Below are 16,618 nucleotides of genomic sequence, written 5' to 3' on the forward strand. Positions count from 1 at the left end.
CCTGTGTTTGACGAGAAATCGAAGCCACGTGACAATCACCTCAAGTCTCTTATTATATAGATAGCCAAAAAAATAGGTAAGTTCCCATTGGGACCAAAAGCCTGTTTTTTCAACAAGATACCCGGTTTAACAGCAAACACGGCATCATAAAAGTATGGTATGCAATACAAAAACATCGACAACGCTTCGTTGTAGATGCAAGTGCTCCCTATGCTGTTTCCATCATGGGTGTTGTTTGACCATGCTTCACCTTGCTCGTCAGTGCAGGTTGGTGAAGGAGACCCAGAACTGGTTCGGATATCACTTACCACTGCCGTTAGCCGTGGCCAGACACACAACTCAGCATGACGAGTTCATAATATATTTTCAAGTTCCCAGTTTCTTCTGTTTAAACACGTGAGAACTCAAGAGACCAGGATTAGTCTAGTTTGCAAGAGCGGCCTGGAGTATGCATCTGCGAATACGGGGCAATGAGTGAAATGTACAGTCCAAATTGAGTAATGCAACGTTTTTCTGGCTGCAATTTAAAAAGTAGCAATCCGTGGCATAACCTAAAACCAAATATGGTTCATTGCAGGCTGCTGTTGGCGTTTCCGGTTCTTGATGCCAATTCCATCAACGTCATTGCGCCGAACAACCTGAAAACCCATCGGAGAGAACGATACAGACCTGTGGTTCCACTCAAGGGGATTCGGGCAGGATGGCATCACGGAAGCCTGTCACCATTGAAGCTTTCAAGGGATGCTTAACTGAACTGCTAACTCTCCGTGCAGCATGACAACAGGCATCAGATCTCTTAAATAGTAGCTGTGTGACCGTACCACACCTTGTTCGGACTTGCCCGAGTAATCAGCTGGCTGATGTCAGTCTTCCAGTGGTTCCGCAAAACATGCAGTACGATCGTATTACTGCCTAGCGGCGTAAGTCGGATTTCCACGTGTACAAATCAAACACGATGCTGTAGAACAATAGCTTTGTACGTTAACCGGGATGACTTGCGCTGCAAATGCAATTACCGTTCGCAAGCACACATTACAATTGATGGAATGACACACGCTGCCATTTTTGTACATTTACCATATGCTTCGGAACGCTTTCTGGATTAACATAAATTTTACAAATTATATTGAGAGAACGCAACTGTTTCCAAGTGCTGCTTCCCACCGAGTTTTCACAGCCCACCTTAGCCTGCTGTGTGTGCTCTGCATCTTGATGATTTTCCTTCCCCTGCCACACAGTGGGGAAATATTTCATGTCTGCCGCAATTGAACTCCATTTAAAATGTTCGTGCCGGTAATAGTAGGGGTTTTTTTTTTACACACCACAGGTGGTTTGTCTTTTCACACCACCGTAATCTTAGCCACTGCACCAACTTCTCCAGCAACAGTAGCAGCAAGACAACAACAAAAATGCAATCAACACACTCGTGGCACCGAAGGAATTTGACAAATGCATCTTTTTTAATTCCATTTTGGCTGTAAACTTTGTTTTTGTATTAAGGCCGATAACACAGGAAACTTAAGACGTATCCGCTCATAGTTTCTTATTGCAATCGCTAACATGTTATTCTATTATTTTAATTTCACACATTTACAAAACGTGATATCCTGCAAGAGTAATGTTATGGCAGGACTGGTTAAGCCTCTTATTTTTCTTGGTTAAAAAAATGTGTTTGCTTTACCCTTGTACCTACAATAGTCCATTTTTTTGTTTCCCCAAGTCCTCTGGTAAAATAACAAAAAGTTTAACGGAAACTAAACTACCACCATCCTGCCTATCTACTAATGAATCTATGTTCCTCATATGGCTACCTGCACACCTATAATATACGATTAAATGCACACCAACAAACCTGCACATCCGTGTAAAATGTGTTCAGCATTTATCTATCCAAATAAACACTATCTCCTTACATTACACCTGCACAAAAAGCTCAACACATCCATTTAATAACACTTAAAAAGCATATTTATATATATTTGGCGACGTTTTGGGTAATAAACCTTCTTCATAACAAAGGGCAATTGCCCAAAACGTCACCGATTATATATTTTTAAGGCAGCGTTGACAAATGAGATTGGGTTTTTGTTGTTAATTGCGCATCACCAAATATGCTTTTACATTAGACCAGTGCTCTTTACTAATTGTCAGAGGGGGGGGCCCACTTTCGCCGATAAGACATCATCAGTGTGAGGTGGGCCGCCACACAACGGAAACCGTTGGGCTTTGACAGCACGATGGGGGTGTGGGTCAGGGGCCGCACTAAAGGCCCCCAGTGGCCCACGGGCCTTGCAATGCAGACTGCTGCATTAGGCGTTCGACAAGTTCAATCTTCAGAACTCGGGATCTAAGCAGCATTCAGCCTGGATAGTGCTTGAATGGGCAATCACCATGCATGCCAAGTTGTTGTTATGAGCAGCAAAGGCGAGCGGAGAAAATTAGCTCGTGTTAAAAAGCTGTCCCTCGGCTCCAGGAAAATGTGATGGCCAGCAAAAGCGAGCAGAGCAAAATACCGACTGTGGAAAAGGCTGTCCCCCTCTTCGTTTTCTCTCTCTCCACAACATCCCATTAAAACCTAGGGCGGTCACTCATTCTCGTTGGTAGCTCGCTAGTTCTGGCACTCCATTCCCTTGGCTCCCTTTTCACCAACTGCCCCCTTCTTCCCACATTTTAATTAAGTCCAAGCTAAAGTGCAGAAGCTCTAAAAGCATCCATTCGCTGACCCAACTCCCGGTGCTGTTCTCGAATTGATTACTCTATAGTTTACTTGTCTGTGTACCAGACATTGATTTGCACCATCTGAAACTTTCACAAAATTCCGTGGGATGCTTGCTTTTTTTTTGCTTCACCTAGCTATTTTTTCTATAACATATATAAAATACGTGACAATTTATTGCCAATGTACTTTATTTAACCTCTGGACAGCCAAGGGAGATTTCTTTGTGCAAATAGAACACGCTTTTGTTACATTTTTTTATATTTGGTTGTCGTTAATTCTCAAATTTGAGATATGAGTTCACAGTGAACTGCTGCTTTATTTTGAATAGAGCCAATGGGCTTTGAACATATATTTCAAAGCAAATGTGACGGTGTTGCAATTCCTACAAAAATTTATGAGCAACTGTGGGAATCAAACTGCTGACTACATCAAAACTCGTTCCGTTTACCAAACACTATCGGTCGTGGAATCCTAGCTCAGACTATACTATAATAGGAAATTCTGTTTTATACTCGGTCTATACTTTTTTGTGTAAGATCCCGTGGTGTAATGCTAAGTACACTTGACTTGAAATCCAGAGGTCGCAAGTTAAGTTCAATCTTCCAGTGCAGTAGTTACAATTATGGGCATGTTTTCCACCCAGCAACATAAATGAGTGCACTAGTTAGTCGATCGGCAGGTCACACATATGGCATCAACATGAAAGAGACGGTCAAATACCCTCAAGTGGGGCTCTCTAGACCTGCCTCCAGTAGAAGCCCGTCTGCCACCAGTGGCATGAACAAGCAATTGCAGGGTTGTGCCTTTACCTACAAATACAGTTATTTTTCATGCTTAAATAAAAAAGTAAGATTGAAATATAGTTGAAAGTATGCAATAGCGCTACATGTCTAACCGTATCAAGGGGCACGATGACGTTGGCGAAAACAATTCCACGTCAATCAATCTATAGAATAAAGTTATGTTAACTATTAGGGACTTGCTCAATTGAAAATCTGTAAAAATTATCAAATGGTTGTCCTAAATTTGGATACTAAAACCAGAGCAAAAAAAAAAACTACTGGAAGCAAATACATTTTGCCCAGAGAGCTACCCATCAGCTTCCATGCTGATAATTAAATTATTCAGAAGACAAACGCATATTGAAAAGGGTTACATAATCCCATGCCTATGCATATTTTGAGCTGTTTTAGTATAATCACCTACAGGCTGTGCTGCTTAGTCCATAATTTAAAAATAATAAGTAGACGACTGAAGTCATGTATGCTGTATAATGGTCGCATGACTGGTGAAATAACAATATCTACAGCTTAATGAAGACCAATAAGATCTCAATATCTGGAGTGCTGCAATCCCCTTTGGAACTATTCTAAAAGTGCCAGACAGCCCCACCATGGACAGTGCTGTTTTTTGTAACACATTTTTTTTATTGGGTGCAATTATGAACAATAGCCATTTAGACATTAGTCTATCTAATCGGCATAATCATTAGTTCACTGCAGTTCAAAGACTCAGTCCCTACAAGGCGTGCGGTGAAGTTAGGTGATGTCCATGTGCTCGGCATTTGAAGACCTGAACACCAGAATCGGTGATTTCGCCGATAATGTGTTCAGGGAGGCAGTTTCCATATCCGGACAGCAGAGTGAAGAAGGGAGCTTCTGTCCAGGGAGCAATGTTCTGGCAACTGGGGGTGCAAGTGCGTGGCTTGGCAGGGTAGTGCATAATCTGGTGGCACAACAGTGGTGCAGAAGTTACATAAACATCAATGGCTATAACAGCCCGAGCAGAAGAACAAGTAGAGAAGTACAAGGGCTGAATGGGTTGCAAGTCGTGGGAGGTGTGTAAATGACGAGTGTGTTGTTGTTGTTGTTTATTCTGGTACTTGGGGTCTCCAGCCAATGCTGATGACACAACGGCCAGGTGGATAAGACTCATCACACTTAGACCACTTTACTATACCCAGTGGTGGATGGTCTTGTATGGGGCGCTGGGGAAGTCGGTGTCCTACCTGAAGACTTTGCTTTAAGCCAGGCATGTCCAAAGTCCGGCCCGCGGGCCAATAACGGCCCGCGGGCAGATTTCATATGGCCCGCAGCTTCGGTCTCATAATGTGTTAGTTATGGCTCGCCAGCTCTGTCAGAATAAATACATCATAAAACTCATGGAAATTTAAGGTATTCTATACAGTTTGTTCAATGTTATCTGACTGAATGAAAGGCAGAATTGCGTTTTTAGAAATTTTCACGTCTGCCTGAGTGGCTTATATTTGGTTACATTGTCATTTGAAAAATAAGGGTAATTGTGACAATTATTTTTTTTTATAACAGTGTGTATTTCCACGTAACTTTTGTGGTTAAAACAATGTCAAAAGGAACTATTGCCCCCCGGGCATCTTCACATTATTAAATGTGGCCCTCTTTGCAAAAAGTTTGGACACCCCTGCTTTAAACAAACCATCCATTAATTAGTAAAAAAAAATGTTTAAAAGTGGCTTATGTAAGTCATTTTAAATTTTCAAATCGAATCAGATATAATTAATTAAAATGTAATTGACATGTTGAGATGCTGCTCGGTCTCAACACCACAATGGGATGGTTATTTCTGCATCCCATTGGCCAATATAAACTACTCCAACAGAGTGCCAAAGCGAAGCAAAAGGGGGCCCATATAATTCTCCCCTGGCCAATAACAAGCCCCCCCTCCACTCCAAACCTATTTGCATATGGACATCCCGATGCAAATTTCTATATCCACTCGTCCCTCCCTCTAACTCACACCCCCCTGGCCACTACAGCACCAATATTACCCTACAAAAAAATGTCGTCAGGTCTCAGAGAGTCAGCGGGCTCAAGAGTACGCGGACCCGTTCATACGCGACCGACCCCGATTCATAGTTACACTTGTGACTCGTACATCGCTACACACACACAGGGTGGGAAGCGAGTCAAATCACTCCCCCCCCCCCCCCCGCAATCACGCGAACGATGTATTTTAGGGCTGCAACTGTATCGCCCGTGCAAAAAACGAGTCCAAAGAAATCTCTCGCGTTCTATCTGTGACCTGGATGCTAGCGATGATTTGTGAATCATTTACTGTAGATGTACTTTATACTGGTAGGAACCCACTGGTTCCACCAGCCCACTGGGGATTATTGTGTCCGTCCGTCCGTCGTGCAGGGAGGGGCTGGGTGGGGTGGGGAGGGGCTGGGTTGGGAGGGGTGGGGCTGGGTGGGGAGGGGCTGGTCACCCCGTGGTGCCCTTATAAAACTCAACGTTTAACCTACTCACGCCGGCTTGTGCCCACCCTCACAGTCAGGCATATTTGCGGAATACACCACGCCGCCGTTGCCCCTGGCCATTGACCGAGCAACCCAACGTTCCTACCAGCTCCCTCCGCAGGAATATTTTTAAACATGTACCTTTATATACATTTTATATAAACTTACATGTTATATACTACACCAAATGACGCGAATTCACCCTAGGTACACGGAACCTTACCCCCGCTGCGTACTCTGAGACTTTGCTGTAATCCATCAGTCGCCAACCTAGAAAACATGCAACTCTGGGTCACACACTTGGAACCACTGGCACCAGTTGGCCCAACAATCCATATTTACTGGGATTGAACTACACCACACCATTTCTGCATCCTTCCATGAGCCACGACTTTTCACGGATAGGATGCCAATTGCCAGCGCAGGCAAATTTAAAGAGGTGGGCAACCACGTGGGATTTGAACAGTGTAGAGTATAAGAAAGCCTCATTGGATAAATTCTCACTGCAATTGCTGTGGGACAGTAGAGATTGCCAGGGTGATTGTGAAGACAATGGATGTAGAAGATGAGCGCATGAGATAATAATATATGTTTCACAATGCTGCGGATGTCACATTCAACTGCCTTCTCCAGTCACTATTAATTGGTTTACGGCTACAGGTTACCGCACATTGCACTGTGCCTCGTGACAAAGTCAACCTATTATCGGCAATGTTGCGGATAAGGGGAGTTAAAAGGTAAATAATAGGATAGAAATTCATTTTACCCACAAATTTGCTTATCTGTAAAGTGGGGCCTCCCCAGCAGTCGTGGATAAGAATTCAACTTGTGGGATAACCCAAACTAAGGAACTGATTACAACATTTTTTTTTATCAGTGACTATTCAGATTTAATCAACCCTCCCTGAGCCACCCAGCCAACACCTCTCTAACTTTCAAGCTGCAAAGTGGCTCCATGTGTCCATGGCTTAAGTGAGCAAGTAAAAAAGCTTGTGCATCCAGCTGCAGCCGAAAGGGACGTCTGGTGGAGCATGCTAAACACGTACCCTGGGCGCATTTTGTAACCAACAAGCTCGACACGTGACTTGACATCCTTCCAAAACTTTTCGCGCAATAATTCTTCAAAATGCGCCACGTGGGTATTTCTCGCATAATTCAGACAGCAGCCCGACACGAAGTGACTAATTGGTTGCACACGTTTATAGAGTTATAATTCAGTGTTAATCACGTTCACGTTCCTGAAAGCATGGTTTGTCAAGTACTGTATACCACATTTTTGCATGTATCCATAAGTGACAAATGGATCGTCTAACGATCGGCACCACATCCCTCGTTTGCACGAAGTCAGCAGTCCAGTTCCTGCAGCCACCCATGAATTTACACGGAGCTGTTTCTACCAAATTGGAATTCAAAGATTCTTTGACATCAATCATTTACAACAGCAGCCCACCGCACCGCATGGTAATGTCAGAGTGCAATTTCTAAACAAAACTAAAACTTTTTCAAAGGTGCTTAGGTAACTATGGATACCACCTTGTAATTTTTTTCTGAATCTGTATGAGCTCTCACCTAATTAAAGGGAATCAAACTGAATTAAAATGTAGGATGCCATGGTGTCCAGCATATCATGCATTCAAGTGAGGGTTGCCCTCGGAGGTGTAATTGCTATTCCTTCTTTTATTTTAACCATAAAAGCCTTACTGAATCTCAAGTGTATAATATATTCGGCCAGAATGTATCTGCGTAAACAAACGCTGCTGCCTAATGTAAGTCTAGAAACCAACAGCTTTTCGCGTTGGTTTAGATTTAATAGCGGTGTGACGATGATGATTCAACTGGGCAATTTGATGAATTGTCACAATTCCAGAACCAATTGCTTTTGTCTCGTTTTCACTGTCTCGTTTCTATTTGTTTCCGTTTTCTTTCGTTTGCACAGTTTTGTTCGCACCACTAGCTGATCCTTTGCACTTTTTTTTAACACCAACGAGTTTTCCAGAGACAACTGAATGCACGTGTTGTGATTAATCGATGCATCTTTACACCCCTAATTAAATAACATGGGAGATCTGTATCCTTACATTGTTCTCTTAAAACAAGAGACGGCGGAAGAAAATGTTTGCATAAGATAGGGTCTCTAGAGAGCCATGTGATACCACCACCACGACCCACATGGTTGTGGGGAGGCTCTCATCAAGCAGTGAGATTGAATAAAATGGGGGGCTGAATATGTACACGGCAGCGTCGACAGGTATTTCCATAGAGCCACTGGTGATGCTGAATGAGGGCCCCCCTTCCATCCCATGAAGGTCGTGGGGGTTTTTTGACCTTTCCTCCCCGACGCTGTGGGATGGTGTTGGCGGGGAGCGTAGATGTTGGGGGGCATTGACGTAATGTGCAGCACAACAATGGTTATTGTGACACTGCCCTCTACTGCAGCGCCACAGTCCCTATGACAACCTGTTTGTGCATGGTGGTCACCCATCCAAAGCCCTATCTAGACTCAACCCTGCTAATAGAACAGGTCCATAAAAATAATATTGGTAGGAACCTCCTAGTTCCACCAGCCCACAGGTGATTATTGTGTCCGTCCGTCGTGCATCCAAAAATGGGAGGGGTGGGGCTGGGTGGAGAGGGGAAGGTGGGGAGGGAGGGGCTGGGTGGGGAGGGTGGGGAGGGGCTGGGTGGGTGGGGAGGGTGGGGCTGGGTGGGGGGTGGGAGTAGTTGGGCTGGGTGGGGGGTGGGAGGGGTGGGGCTGGGTGGGGGGAGGGGCTGGTCACCCCGTGGTGCCCTTAGAAAACTCAACGTTTAACCTACTCACGCCAGCTTGTGCCCGCCCTCACAGTCGGGCATATTTGCGGAATACACCACGCCGCCGTTGACCCTGGCCATTGACCGAGCAACCCAACGTTTCTACCAGCTCCCTCCGCAGGAATGTGTTTCAGTTGCTCCTCAGCATTAAACCTCGTGAATCTAAACAGATAAGTTGCGGTACTCACTAATTAGTGTTGTACAACATTGTGGCTTTCTCGTAAAATCACTGGCGCCCGGAATGACTGGCTGTTCAGGAGCCCCAACTAAAAGGAGTTCCAACAGACAATTCTGACAAAATCGCCCGATCATGCTGGATGTAAGCACCAGCGAAACTTCACAGTACTCAAATTGGAAATGTGGATTTACTCTCCAACACACGGTGGGCTTAAGTCGTAACTAACTGCCACGTTTTGTTTACGTGACAACCCTCACTAATTGGCTGTGTTGGGTGGTGGCGGGTTAACGACACATTTATACTTACGCGATCTAACACACAAACACATTTATTATGAGTAATAGGGTAGAAATCCTACTATCTGTTGACCCTATTACCCATGCCACCTATTATCATAGACCTTTCAGGTCTATGATAATAGTTTGTGCCCCCTATTCTTCCTTTCATCCACGATTATCCACATTTTTTTCCCTCTCCCATACTTAATTGTTGAATGGCGTCCTATTGAAAATAAAAAAATAAATGTGGCAAATTCGTCTGATGATCTGAAACCATTTCCACGGATAAATTGGAGCAATCTGACGAAAAACACTGTGAATAATAGAATCCGTGATGTTAATCCCCCATGCCATGTGCAGGATTAGAGGCCTTATACTTTATTTACCACATCATCTCATTCACATTTGGGGCCACTGGTGTCTCTGGGTGACTTAACAAACGCAGCCGCTGCAGTTTAACAACTAGCACGGCTGTTGCAGCTTAATCACTCACCTATACACCATAGTCTTTCGCTTCTACAACCACATTGGCCCAACTCCTATTTTTAACTGCGACAAACGCAACTGTAACTTGCACACCACTAGAAGCCTCAATATGCTCTATAGAGATCAGGTACACTGGGCCACCCTCCCATGACATTTAAAATGACCGCAGCAACGACTTTGACCAATATCGTCCTGGTATAGAATATATAATATATAGCATGAACACAAAATCGAATACTGCGCAAGTAACAACAACTTAATCATTTCCTATTCGATGGCCACATAAAGGTTGACTGGACGGTTTCACTTTTTTTCCATTCGAACCTCAATCATCATCAACAACAACAATTACTTAACCAGATAAGGAGGTCACTAAAACATCAATGTCTACTCCTACACGGTTGACCCTGGGGCAAATGGCTGACATCGGTCACAGGGCAATTCCAGTACAGTTATGGCTTCATGTAACAACGTCAGACAGACGAATTAAATCTCGCATTAATCAAAGCAAGCAAAACACATCACATGCATCTAGCACAACTGTCTGCAACTGACACGTTTGTAATAATTGCTGTAGCAATTTGGTGCATCCCTGGCTTAAAGAACCAAATAGCAAACTGACACCTCACTCCACCTTTACAAAAAAAATGTTAGCAACAATACGGTAATCCTGCGATTCAAATCATATAACACCGTGCACGCCGATTTACATTCGTAGTAAGTGAAATAAATTCGGCTAGAAATGACCGCTTTATTGCAATATCAATGACTGTACTGTTGTTACGTTACATTACAATTACCACCACATGCACAATTGCTATACATTACTTTGCCATGATAAAAGCAACAACCACAATGCAACTGCAAATGAATCCCCAATAGCCACTTCACAGACACCATATGTACCCGCCATATATAGTATAGTTCACAAGTTTAGTTTTAATACAAACGTATTCGTTTGGTAATGCAAGCTTTTCATGATGTTTTTTTATCGATGGGTTTGTTACTCAACATCTAGGTAAATATTCATCTTCTCGGTTCTTTCGGTAAAGTCACGTGACTTTACCGAAAGAACCAAGAAGATGAATCCCTGCAGTCACGAAAGCTTTAAATCGAAATTTAGGTAAATATTCTCAATAGCTAGGTAACTCATGAGTAACTATTCGTACACCAAGTGTAATACAAATGTTCTTCGGGAAACATCTTTTTTTTATCATCAGGTCTCATGGGGTAATCAAATGAAGTGTCCAGCAATTATTCCCCACTCTCTCGACTGACCTCGTGTTTTAATGTGCCTCGGAGTAAGGGTCTGTTGTCTGCAAACCATACCTTGTCAACCCATTCGGTTTAGCCGTAATATTGTACAAGGGGAATTGGTCTATACGGCGCACAGCTTTTTTAAATACAGGCAAAAACATATTTTTGTGTCTATTTGTTTGTGTTTCTCCCTTGTGATGGGACGCTGTAGGATGAACGTTGAGATTGATAAGGGGCAGAGGGTGTGACCAAATAGGATCTGAATTGGTCTGTAATAAGGTAAGGGGTTGACAGGTATGGAAAACGTCGCATATAATACATTTCATTTTAAGGTCACGGTGTAATTGACGAATGTATTGAGTGAGTGGGGATGGTTGTTTCTGCTCAAAATAAATATCCTTAACTTTTAACCAAGCAGCCGTTTGCAAACATTACAGGATGCAACGCCCACAACTATAGTTTCCTCAACATCTACCGCGGAAAGTTGATCCAAACGCAGCACAAAACAACACCCTCGTAAATGATAACAGCTCGCCGTAATTATCGGCAACAAAAAATGAATCGCAACTTTTGAAGGCGATTAAAAAAAAATCACCCAAGAGTTACCAAATGATAAAACTAAATATGAAACTGCCATCAGCGAGAATAGAATGTGCATCACCCATCACCTCTACATCCACAATGGAACGTCCTGACCCCCTCCACCGTGTCCCCCTACTGGACATTCGTGTGAATACAAAGAGCTTTATAGCTAATCGGATTCCTCCAGCAATAAAAAAAAAAGATTCTGATTCGATGCAGGAGAGTGATCGAGAATATTGTATTGGATTGTAAAATGTCAGTCGCGTGGATTAGTTACAACAGGAAGAGTCGAATTATTATTTCGGTAAAGTCACGTAGAAGGGAAATAATAAAATAATAAAAATATAAAATACAATTTTTCACGACGTTTCGATTGCAACACAAGCAATCGTCATCAGGTGTGAAATCCACAGCAAGAAATTTTGAAAAAAGTGGATTTCACACCTGATGATGAATGTTTGTGTTGCAGTCGAAACGTCGTGAGAATTTTTATTGTTTTAAATTTTTATTATTTTTTTATTTCCCTTCTACGTGACTTTACCGAAAGAACCAAGAATATGAATCCCTGCAGTCACGAAAGCTTTAAATCAAAATTTAAGTCAAATTATTGTTTTATATATACGGTACGGAACGACTGCACATCCACTCATTCAACTTTAAAAGCCTCAATCAATTCGGTACAATGCCATAGTGGTAGCCACCTACGTGACCTACTGCACTATATATATACATTTTTCAATGTTACTGCTACGAAATGGCACAAATGGCCTTAGCAAACATTTTAGGGCCGAAATGCTCAATCTTTTAACCCACAGAAACACAAGATTTCCGCTTACTCAACCACACCACTCATCATCGTGATCACACTGCGTACAATTCCACAGCAGAACAACAAGGGGCTTCTGTAACAGTGGCCACCGATTGGAGATTGCCACTCTGCGAAACAGACAATCTCTAACCACCATAACCAACAATCGTTTAACTACCCTCAAAAGACACACAAAAGCCACACGGAGACGTTCTAGATTAGTTTATTTATACCCCCCCAAGTCTCCAAATACTTTAACAACCACCAAACACATACACGAGTACTGCTTCATCTATCTCATCAGCAAGTTCTAAGTGATGGCAGCAGTTTGGGAATGAATGGTGAATGTCACTGCCTGTCAATCATCATCACCACCATCATCATCAACCTTCTTCTCGCAAGCCCCATGCCTTTCTTGTTAACAGCGCCACAAACAATTCCATACACCCGACCACTGCAATAATCGATTGATCACAGATCAATGCTCAACATTCGCGTCCTTCGAACACCACCAACCCCCCCCCCTCCCAAGGCGTGGAGCCACGCACATCCATGCACGTCGGACTTCTTTCGCACCGTACGTAGCAAACCGTGCTCATCCGGAGGTAGAGAACAGGCACAACACAACATTGACACGACATTGTCACAACATCCCAGGACCCACCGGCATATCCACTCCAATACACGGCTGGACAGCTTCTCAACAACTGCTCCCCCCAATACTCTCCCCAAATGCCCTTAGATAGCCTCTCCCCAAACCGCGTTCCCCTCCATCCCCTCCTCCTCCACTTCACTCCCAACAACAAACAAACAAAAAATATTCCCACTTTAATTCACCGTCTCTCGCCTTAATCCCGTGGCCCGACGTTTCACACCACCACCTCCTCCTCCTCCACTCGCCACACTCGAACCCGCCCCTTTCCCAAATCTACCTTTGTTGTTGTTGTTGCTGCTGCTGCTGTTGTTGTTGATGCGAGAAGCGGCGTCTAGCGTAGCCAGCGATCCAACAAGGAGGTGATAACGAGAGGGTCGTTTAGATCTTCTCTTCCTTCCGCTTGCTGCTTGCTGTGCTGTCTCCGTGTGTCGGGGGTGAGGCAGGACACGGCGCTCGCCTTTGCTGTCACGCCCCTCTTTCTTCTCCTCCTCCTCCTGTCTCTGCCTCTCTCTCTGTGTGTGTTGTGTGCCTCTGTCTGTTTGCCAGAGCTCTTTACTCCAGGGGGTGCAAGGCTACAGTGCAGCACTGTATGTTGTGTGGTTCAGGGATGGAGCGCCGTCTCTGTGCGCGTTCTTCACACACAACCGCCTGAGCCACCCCGCCCTGTCTTGGAGCCACCAGGTGGCGCTCCAAGTGGATAAAAAACACCATCACCAACCACCACCCATCACTACCCATTACCACCCACCACCACCAACTACCACCACCACCCACCACCACAAACCACCACCCATCACTACCCACCACCACCACAAACCACCACCACCCACCATCACCACCACAAACCACCACCCATCACTACCCACCACCACCACCCATCACTACCCACTACCACCACCCCCAACCACCACAAACCACCACCCATCACTACCCATCACCACCCACTACCACCAACTGCCACCACCACCCACCACCACAAACCACCACCATCCACCCATCACTACCCACCACGACCACCACCCACTACCACCACCACCCACCACAACCCACCACCACCCCCACCACCACCACCCATCACCACCACCCATCACTACCCATCACCACCCACTACCACCACCACCAACTACCACCACCACCCACCACCACAAACCACCACCCATCACTACCCATCACCACCCACTACCACCACCAACTACCACCACCACCCATCACTACCCACCACCACCACCCACTACCACCACCACCCCCACCCACCACCACTCCCACCACCCCCATCCACCCCCACCCACCACCACCACCCATCACCACCACCCCCACCGCCACCACCCACCACCCATCACCACCACCCCCACCACCACCCATCACCACCACCCACCCCCACCACCACCCACCACCCCACCACCACCCACCACCCACCCACCCCCACCACCACCCATCAACACCACCCACCCCCACCACCACCCACCACCACCACACCCACCCACCACCACCACCACCCACCACCCATCACCACCACCACCCCACCACCCACCACCACCACCCACCACCACCACCACCACCACCACCCCCACCACCACCCATCACCACCACCCACTCCCACCACCACCACCACCGTCCATCACTACCCCCACCACCACCACTCCTACCACCACCACCACCACCCATCACCACCACCACCACTACCACCCCCACCACCACCAACCACCCAAGCGCTGACCACTACGAGGGACATCGAGCGCCACGGGGTGATGATGATGATAATGCTTGTTGCACGAACCCTTTGGCTCGGTTTTAGGATGCGATGGGACGTAGGTGGTGTCGGGTTAGGCTTAATTGTGGGGATGGAGTTGGATCTAAGGACACGCGTGTGAGGGCTGAGGCTCGGGCTTGTGAAACCGATGGTTTTAGGCTTTGTCGCACCTGCGATTAGCGCGTTTGGCTGCGTTAGGTGTGAAAGTAGTGCAACATGCGTCCATTGACTTATTGGGGTATTGGGTTAGCGCTAGGGGTTTAAGTGTCAGGGCTTGTCTAAGTTATGCGAAGCGGATAGAATTGTGAATGATTGTTAGGTGAATGGTTTTGGGCCGGTCATGTAGAGATGCCGGTCAAGGTTGGGAGTGTTTGGGTAAGGGTTAGGCAGTAGGAGTGTGATTACGGTTACCACCTTCACATAGATTTCCCAGGATGGTACTTTCTTTTTAAGAGGCAGCTGATGAAATCGGTAAGCCTTCCAAGGATATGAACGTTGCATGATAATAATAATACACGCCTCAAGGTAATGCATTTCTACGTAAAGTATTTTTCTTATTTTGTTCTTTCCTCTTGTGAGATATGTTTCTGCCCATGGCATGTCCCGGTTGTGTGTGCCTGAGAGATGGCAACCCTACTTGCAAGGGTAAGGAATGGTGGAGTCAGGGTAAGGGGCATTGTTGATCAATCTTGTAAATTGTTTATAATTTAATTGAGCAACAACCCGATGAGAAGATCTTGTTTGCAAATGACAATCGATCAAACTCTAACGTTACACAGGAACAGCTGGTAATTTTAAAATCCGTATCTAGTTTCGCAGTGATTTCAACTTTTAGGGTTATAAATGACCAGGAGAGATTAGAAAACAAACGTAGCAACTGCAAGTCTATCTGTAGAGTCTAGCCACCTAAGGGCTGAAATCGTGGCTTTGAGCTTGAATATTTATTTCCTGACATATGGAGAATGACGTTTATTCGAATAGAGCACGGTGCTGGTGGGTGGAGGCGGGGAGCAAAGAGGTGGGAGCATGCAGTCACAGTGCGACGATGGATTTTGTTGTAAAGTACTGCCCTCTGCTGCCCATCACGTATGCCCACCGGACTATAACACCTGTGAGGCATTGTGGTAGCCCGTTAAAGTACTATCCTGGCTCAACCCTGCTTAGGTTCTAAGATCTGACGAGATCAGGGGCATTCCAGAAGAGGCACAATGGGGATCTACTTGTTTAAGAAAAGTTGATTTGATCTAATCAGCAGCTCTGTGATCACAGTATCTCCATGATCATCATCCTGACATTCTTTGGTTAGAAAGTAAAGCGCAATTGGTCCTTGTTTGCAATGTATTTTCAAAAGCATACACGTAAACCAATTAATTGTACGGTGTGGTTATTATAATTGTGTGTACACCGAAAGCATACATCATGGCCAAAGGTAATTTCTAAGTACTCAAATAGGTTCTTTGGAATGTCCTTGCATCTTCACGTCACGGTGCGGTGACGTGGTTGGATAGTAGCGTCGTTCCTGGTCGTTGCAGAAATTCGCAGTTCGACCCCAGTGGCCGCCCTGGTTAATGCTTCGGGTATGTTAATGATAAATACGGGCTGTCTAATTCACAATGGACGTTAAAGATTACGTGACATTCTTTCAAAAAGAGTAGCGCATGTGGGCCAGCATCATGATTCAAATTGTCAAATTTTGAGAAGAAAAAAAAACTCGCAAATTACTTAATTGGGTAAAAAAAAACACATAGCAACGTTGCACTTTACTAGCATACCATACCCCTCTGTGAACCTTCGAGATAGCCTGGCACTTTAAGAATAGC

The 16,618-nt window shown here is 45.1% G+C and overlaps 1 protein-coding gene across 2 annotated transcripts in view; it reads right to left on the reverse strand.

The window, feature by feature from the left end:
- Positions 1-13,550, reverse strand: part of CELF2 (CUGBP Elav-like family member 2) — a 163,152-nt gene extending 149,602 nt beyond the window's left edge. For both annotated transcript variants that reach the window (XM_061559879.1, XM_061559884.1), the window contains exon 1: positions 13,326-13,550. The gene's annotated coding sequence lies outside the window, so the exon portion shown is untranslated. The remainder of the gene's footprint in view (positions 1-13,325) is intronic.
- Between the last annotated feature and the right edge of the window lie 3,068 nt (positions 13,551-16,618).

The sequence above is a fragment of the Lethenteron reissneri genome, chromosome 26 (genome assembly GCF_015708825.2).
Source record: "Lethenteron reissneri isolate LAM-NWPU_2019-01 chromosome 26, ASM1570882v1, whole genome shotgun sequence".
Lineage (NCBI taxonomy): Eukaryota > Metazoa > Chordata > Hyperoartia > Petromyzontiformes > Petromyzontidae > Lethenteron > Lethenteron reissneri.